An 8,926-nucleotide genomic window follows, 5' to 3' on the forward strand; every position below is an offset into this window, starting at 1 on the left:
AATATGCATTCGCTATTTTTTTAATTTAATACAACATAAATTTTGTTACCAATTCATTTTAATTTTATTGCGCTATGTCCAGTTCATGCTGATCAAAAAAGTTTCTCAGACTAGGCCACAAAGGGAGCCCCACGCAAACCAATTTTTTTTAAGGGGTCCGCGTTAAAAAAGTTTAAGAACCCTGCTCTAAATTGTGATAAAAGTTCAAGGTAAAACTGGCTTTTTTTTTTGGCTTATAAGTTTTGCAAATGTGTAATATTTTGAAGGGGACGATCAACAAACATATGTGAATAACACGTTCTTAATGATAAGAGAAAACGCTTGTTTTTTTTTTCATTACCTACTCGACAAAAATTCTCCCGTGGCCTATGTCACTTTACATTTTGGATGTAGATACGTTGCTTGTTGCATGACATATTCAATTTAAGCAGTTTTTTCCAAGGATGGGAAGTAGACCTATCCTAAAAAGTATCAGTTTTTCTAGTGCCTCCGTACCGGTATTTGCGTTCTTCTTTAACTAAAATTACCGTAATACTAATCAGTGAAAGCATCGACTTTTCACTCTGCCCTTTTTTCTCGTTCTGGTCGTGTGCTGTACTAAAACAGCACATCGCTTTGCAATTCGTTCGTACTAGCAATTCAAGAAAACACGTGGCTCTACGACGTCACAATCGACGCCTCTACAACGTTCTGCTCATGTGCTTTTTCAAAACAGCACATAGTTCCTAGCACGCGGAGTTTCCAGATATAATTTACAATTACTGTATAACAGTCAGCAATTCTGTAAACAGAGAACATAAAATACATTTTAGGCAGAAGAAACGCCAAGATATTTGAGAAACTTTTTGTGAAAACTTTTATGGGAGTGCTACAGCACCGCAGCACACACTAGCGAGCCGCTCCTGTTGTTGTGCCTACTAATCTGACGTAACCCTTAAAAAATATGGACTTATTCTGATATGGGATTTCACTACATATTAATTTGTTTCATTTTTTCACGATTTTTGAAATCAAAAATGCTTGGGGTCTAATCAGATCGGATTTTGGCCACAAACAGCCGATCCAAAATATTTTTTCGATTGGACGACTTTTAGAGGGTGCGCGCCCCCCAAAGTTTGAAAATTTGAAGCGTGGGAAAATTTGCAGGAAATATGCGATATCTCGGTAACGGAAAGTGATAGGAAGACGTGTAAGGTGTCAACTTGTGCGGAATGGCCAACTTTCTATCTGCGTTTAATACATTTTGCTACCCTATCTGCAACGAAAAAAAAGTTAATTGCAAAAAACTGTTTTTTTCATATTTTTGATGTTTTGTTCTGTGACAGAAGCAAAACCCTTGGAACCAGTAACTACAGTGATTACAAGTTATAGAGAGCAACAAACATGTGCTATGGCATAGGGTACAAGTGTGCATCGAATTTTACACAACAATGGACTTCCTTTCACGATTGGCTTAGAATACCGTCATCTCCTATCACACAGTGTCTCTCACATGTAAACGTTTCAGCATAAGCTACCAACACAGAGTAATTAAACAAAACAGTTGACATTGACGTGGCTGTGCAAATCAAGAGTCATACACCATGTGAACGCGAAGAAAATCATAAATTCAACAGTATGTACAATACTTGCGGGCTAGAGGTACTCAAACGCAGCACCAGGAACAGGGATCCCCAGTCATGACCAGTGAAAGCAAAACAAATAAGCAACATCATGTAGAACGAAAAATCGGGCATGTTACCCAAGAATAAAAATTACTGCCGGCATGTAACACTTAATGATTATTCTTCAGCATTGCTTAAATACGACCTCAGTCTAACATCAACTTTGCTTTGTTGATCAGAGTTGTCAATAATCTTCTTTCGTTGTAGCAATTCTTTGAGCTTCCCTATTTCCCTCTCATTTGATCTATTGTGGTTGTTGACGCTCTTCCAGAACTGCCTGTTCCCAAACAAAACACAGGGTGCTTTCTTGCTTCGAACAGTGAAGAAATGCTTCAGGTTCGATTGTTTTTGTTGCAGCCTATTTTCGATGCTTACGTCACTAGGTAGAGAAGTAAGATCTGTCAGTACATTTTTAGAGAAAGGTGGATTGTCTGAATATATGCTTATGACAAATTTTGTGGAAAGAGCCAGCTTTTTGCATGATCCAGATAGTAACGCCATACTACAGTCACGAGTGTGGAATCAATTAATAATAATAATAATAACAATATTTACATAGCGCCACATCCACAGTCAAACTATGCTCCTGGGCACTGTACATGACAATGGTGATAATTAATACGGTACATTCAGTCATAATGTTCATTGAAATAGAACGTTTTCAAGCGAGCTTTGAATTCATTTAAATTTTCAGCTTCTTTCACACAAATAGGCAAACAGTTCCAGCAACTGGCAGCAACAACTGGGAAGGTGCGATTTCCATATTGTGTCTTACATGAAGGGTTGCACAAGAGCAATTGATGCTGAGAACGCAAAGTTCTGGCAGGTTTATAATGAACAAGCAAAGTGTCCAGATAGTTCGGAGCAAAACCATGGAAAACTTTATAAATTAATAGACATATTTTGAAGCGAATACGATACAATACTGGAAGCCAATGCAGAGATTTTAGTATAGGAGTGATATGCTCACGTTTACGTGTTAAAGTAATTAGCCGAGCAGCAGCATTCTGAACTCTTTGAAGACGCAAAATAGTACAATGTGGAATGTTATTTAACAATGAATTTGAATAATCAAGCCTGGATGTCACAAGTGCATGAGTTAAAGTTTTACAAGCATCAACATTAATAAACTGTCTGATGGAACCAATATTTCTAAGATGAAAAAAAGCAAGATTTAACAGTAGAACTGACAAAGTTTTCTAAACACAAATGTTGATTTAATGTTACACCAAGCAATTTAATTGAGTTAGAAGAAGAAAGATTGATATTACTCAGGGTAAGGGTCATGTCATTAAACTTTGAAATACACCGTTTCGGAGAAAATACAATAAACTCACAGTTTTCTTGATTCAGTTTCAACATATTATAAGACATCCAATTTGAGATATCAACCATACATTTTTGAAATTTTGACTTAATACAACACAATGAATCTTCATCAGTAACACGCAAATACAATTGTATATCATCAGCATATGAGTGGTATGAAAGCCCATGTCGCTTTATGATGTCAAACAGAGGTTTTATGTAGAGGCAAAACAGGACAGGGCCGAGAACAGAACCCTGAGCAACTCCAGAAGAAAGAAATGTTGCAGAAGACATTGAGTTGTCAATTGCTACAGATTGAGTTCGATCATAAAGATAAGAAGAGAACCAGTCAAGTGCCATTCCTGTAATGCCAAAATCTGATTTGAGACGATTTAGAAGAATTTTGTGATCAATGGTATCAAAAGCAGCTGATAGATCAAGAGAAAGTAGAACAACGCTGTGATTACAGTCAAGTACGGTAGCAATATCATTATGGATTTTTAGTAAAGCTGTTTCTGTGGAGTGATGTTGACGATAAGCAGATTGATTGATATCAAATAAATTTTGCACGTTTAAGAAATCATTTAACTGTCTACCAACTACTTTTCCCAATATTTTTGACACAAAAGATAGATTGGACACAGGGCGATAGTTCTTGAACTCTTCTTTGTCTAGACTAGGCTTTTTTAAGTGTGGACGAACAATGGCATGTTTAAGTTTTGGGGGAACAAGACCACTTGTCAAGGATTTGTTTACGATGGAGGTCAGAATAGACAGAAAAGATGATGAATGCTTTTTGAGGAGCCATGAGGGTACTGGATCCAGTTCACAAGATGCAGATGATAATGCAGTTAAAATGTTAAGAATTTCAGTCTTGTCCGTTTCAAAAAAACTAGAAAATGAAAAATCAATGTGATTATGGTTACAAGGATCTGTTGACTGAGTTCCTCCAGTTATATGGTCAAGACATGGAAGAGTATTCCTAATTAAACTAATTTTGTTTGAAAAGTATTGGTTAAATGATTCAGCAATTTCTTGAGCAGACTTTCCAGTTGGATGAACACTTCTGTTATCTTTGCCCATCAATGTTTTAGAAAATTTGAAGAATTGTTTTGGAGTTTTGCTTTCACTGATTTGCTTAAGATAGTAATTTTTCTTGGCCTTAAGTACTAACATGTTCACATATTTGCATTGTTTTTTTGTAAATATCTCGATGAATAGATAATTTAGTTTTTCTCCATTTGTGTTCAAGCTTTTTTCGAATTTGTTTTTCTTTCTTGAGTTCCATAGTAAACCAGAGAGATTTTGTTCTGAGTGTGAGCAATTGGGAGCAGATGGGAGCATGATCATTAGAAATAGATTTAAGAGTTGAATTATACAATTTTACAAGTTCTTCACAAGAACAGTTCAATTTTAAAGATTGAAAAGCAAGACAGACATCAGAAGCAAAATCTATATCAATAATGTTCTTCCATTTGCGAAATTTTACTTGCTTCTTGGGACGAGGTGGTTTGTATAGATTTGTTTTTAATATTAATGCAAAATGGTCAGATGAGAAAGTACCCTGAACATTGGTCGACATGGATCAATGACTAGTGGTTTATCAACAACAATGTTTGTATGACAACGCACTAACATGAAGTCTAGTGTGTGACCTTTTGCATGGGTTGGATCATTCGTCGTCGTCGTATGAGCTGTTCTTCGGGACTATATGTTTGGGCATGATGTCATCAGCCACTCGACAGTCTCGTCATCCAGGGTCTTCAGTCCAAGCGTTCCATGTGGTGGTTGATGTATTGGGCAGTCATGGACGACATGATCTACTGTCTGGTCTGTGGCGCCACACTCGCATCCCGGTGAGGGAGCCAGGCCCCATCTGCACATGTCTGAACGAAAGCGACCGACGCCGGTTCGTAGGCGGTTAAGCCGGACCCACGCAAGTCTTGCGAGGGACATTCCCGGAGGGTGGGGATCGATGTCGGGTAGGAAATCATGGAGTCGGGAGGTGTTGTTTTGCCACTCCATGTTCCATGTGTAGTTCGTCCAGTGTGCCGCACTTATTCCAAGATCTTCAACGTTGTTCAGAAGCTGTTGTGCGGCGGGCACAAATGGGCGTCTTGATTTCAGTCGCTGCTGTACTCCAGGTAGGCGCTGGAGTGTACTGTGGAGGAGGTGGTCGGGGTCCAGTGCGCGACGAGCAAGGGAAATCATGGCTCCTTTACGGCGAAGCTCAGCAGGTTGGATGCCTGCAAGGATGGGAAGGCAGTCCGTTGGAGTGGGACGCAGGCATCCAGTCACAGTGCGTAGGGCGTCATTGATGGCGGTGTCAATGTGGCGGGTGTGAGAGCTGCGGCACCACACTGGTGCGCAGTACTCAGCGGTAGAATGGACGAGGGCCAAGGTAGCTGTGCGAAAGGTTTTCGCATCAGCTCCCCAGCCGGAACCCGCCAGCCGCCTCAAAAGTGCAACGCGCGCCGATATTTTTTTGCGCAGTGACTCCAGGTGTCGTCGGTACGTGAGTGACCTGTCCAGGGTTACGCCGAGGTAGGTGGGTTCGGCGCAGTAGGGGAGGTGTTCGTCATCGGTGGTAATGTTGATCTCACGTTTTGCTTCCTTGTTGTTTAGATGGAAGGCCGCCGACACTGTCTTTGCCTTGCTGAGCTGTAGCTTCCATTTCTGGAGATATGTTGATATAGTTGACATGTCCTGGCTTAGGTTCCTCTCCATTGACTGCCAGTCTCCGGCTGGATGCAGGAGAGCCAGATCGTCTGCGTAAGCATACTTCCTGGAGATGGTGTCAGGCAGGTCATAGATGTAAGTGTTAAAGAGGAGGGGAGCCAGGACAGAGCCCTGTGGGACGCCGTTCCTGAGTCGACGTAGTCTACTTCGTCGGCCACTACCGGTAGAAAGGGTAAAGCTGCGGTTTTGCACAAGTTCCATAATCATATGGACCATGTGCCTGTCAGGAAGGAGACGAAGTAGTTTGCAGGTAAGGCCGCTGTGCCATACAGTGTCGTAGGCAGCCGTGAGATCGACAAACACGGCGCCAGCCTTCTCCTTTGCCGAGAAGCTGTCCTCGATGTCTTGAGTCATCAGAGTGACCTGGTCTACAGTTGATCTACCGTGGCGAAAGCCGGCTTGTTCCCGAGGGAGCTGAGGATCTATTATCGGTTCGACACGGGCGTAGATAAGTCTTTCGAGTATCTTGAAGGGGATACAGAGCAGAGAGATGGGACGGTAGCTCTTCGGATCCCCTGGGGGCTTCTTCGGCTTTGGGACTGCAACCACTAGGGCTCTTCTCCAGATTCTTGGGATGCGCAGGTGACGCAAGCAGCAAGAAAGGAAGTCTTTTAACCAGGACCTCTTTTAACCAGTTGGATCATTGATCAATTGTTTCAAACCAAATGTAGATGAAATATTGTTAAATTGCACAACATCCACTGAACCAATATTATCAAGATGCAAATTTATATCTCCAGTAACAATAATTTCATTATTACATAAAGACAATTGTTCCAAATAGTTAAACCACTCATTAAAAAATATGCTTGTTTTAAATCCATTCTTTATGGAGGGAGGAGGTCGATAAATTACACCAATTAATACTGAAATATTACCATGCTTTGAAATACATTCCATATGTTCAAACTGAGAAAACTGATAGCTAGCAAAAATTTGACTCTTGTCAAGTTTGGCAGAGACATTGTATAAGAAACCTACACCACCACCACGCTTTCCTTGAGATCTGGGAACATGCAAAATGTCATAAACTTTAGCAGTGATGTTACTTAACACATGACCATCAATTGAACTCCCTAACCAAGTTTCAGTCAGGGCACACACATCAATTTTAGAGTCAAAAATAAAGTCAGTTAAGGAAAGTGATTTATTATTGATTGATCTTATATTTAAACATCCAATAATTAAGGGGGAGTGAAATTTACTAGAAGTGGGAAAACGTTGGACTGGAATTAGATTAGTTAAGTCACTTTGTTTTCGATGAGAAGTTATAGGCCTACCAGATGACTTTGTGCATACAACTGAAATTGGTCTTCTGAAACACTTTCCTGCTTTCTTTCCTCTCCTGGTTGGCTTAATCCTGTTGATTTTCAATTTTAATAACTCATTCCAAGCTGTTGTCTCTAAACTGTACTTTCCACTTGATAGATTTTTTACTTGTAACAAACTGCATCCTGAATAAGTATACTGCTGCTTTCTTGATTTTAATTTTCCATGCTCAAGGTCTGCTGCAGCCATAAGATAGCGCAAAAACAGAAACCAAAAGTTAAGTCCAAGAAATCCATAGGATTTTTCAGAGCAGCTTCATAAACTTTAACATTTTAAACCACACTACATTATTTAATTCCTTAAACCTTATTCAAATAGAATTGCTTCAAAAGCTTGCAGGAGATCTTTCTGGAACAAAGTCAGGAAAGGAGCATGCGGGGCAAAAGGATTGAGATGGATCATAATAAAACACGGAACATAAACAGAAGCAATGTACGAAACTAAACGTGACAATTTGCTCTTCTCAGCAGACGTGAGATTAAATGGGCTAATAAGTAGCATTCTAAGGTACCCATTTGCCGTTGTCACCCAACGTGATTGCCTTATCTGTTCTTGTTTGTAGCAAAGCAAATGCTTCAAGTTGGCTGGAACATCCATAAACAGTTGACAAGCTAAAACCAACAGACACATTTGGTCACTTCGAAAAGTGTTGTCAGAAATTCTTGAGCGTTTTTGATCTGAAAACTATTCAATTTTGCTTCTGAGTTGGAGAGCAGCTATGGGTGTGATTTGGACATCAATGTTGTTCCTGGCGATGAGATTTTCTAAGTTACATTTTGTAATCCACTTAATTTTGTTGAGTAGTGCGCCTTCTTGCATTGCACCTGGGCCCTTGCTTTTTCCTTCAACCTCAGCAATTACGTGAGACAAGTAATTTTCATTTACATGAAACATACATTCAAAAGAATGTATTTCATGTCCAATATTCTCGATGATGTAATCAGTCACTACTTTATATTAACACCAATTTTTTTTGTTCAATCTCGCTGTATCACTCATGATCGAGTAGGCTATACTTTGGAAAGATTTTCACCACATGCACCAATAATCGCATTAAAGACAGCTTCACTATTAACAGAAATTTCCTTGAGAAAAGACTTTACTCCGATAACTCTTTCCATAGTTTTGTTCTTTGCTCGATCATGCGTTTGAACCAAAAACACATAACGATCCATACCATTTCGACCATCATAATGAAGCTGCAGAAAATCGGAAGCAGAGATGTCATCATCACATTTTTCTAAACACAGCTTTCTTGTTTTCTCCCTACATCTATACACGGTATAGTCGGTGAGGCAGCAATATCGTCACCAGCACATGCAAGCAACTGGTCAGTGGTCAGATTGTTGGCGAATAGAAGTGTTTCGCCGGTCAGCTAACATACAGCTTAAAGAACTTACGGCAATTTTTCGTTTTTTTTGTGTACATCTTGCCACCTGTTACTGCTTTCTTGGCGAAATCAGGATCAAGAATTAAGCCTCGTGTCTCATCTTCCGAAGACTCACTGCTGGAAGCGGTTATAGGGGTGTAATCATATCTGCAGGTCTTCGCCTTAGCCTCTCCTACCAGGCTGGAAGTTTCTGAGCTGGTTGAATAAGAGCAAGATGGTTCATCTTCACTTGGTAACTTTTGCTGGTAAGAACTCTGATGACTCAATCTATTTTTTACCCTTAAAGTAAAAGATCTGTCGCGAGATGCAGTACCGTAATGAACATCTTTCTGGCAGACCTTTGATCTTGCAAAAACTCAACCTCCTCTTCTGGGATACGGTGCATCCATTGAGAGCTACAAGAAAGGCTGCCGTTGTAAAACTTCACCTGTGATGGAATGGCACATTTACACTTGCAGATATCAAACAGCTCATGGAATATACCTTCTGTCGCTCC

This window comes from Aplidium turbinatum, chromosome 6 (genome assembly GCF_918807975.1).
Source record: "Aplidium turbinatum chromosome 6, kaAplTurb1.1, whole genome shotgun sequence".
Classification (NCBI taxonomy): Eukaryota; Metazoa; Chordata; class Ascidiacea; order Aplousobranchia; family Polyclinidae; genus Aplidium; species Aplidium turbinatum.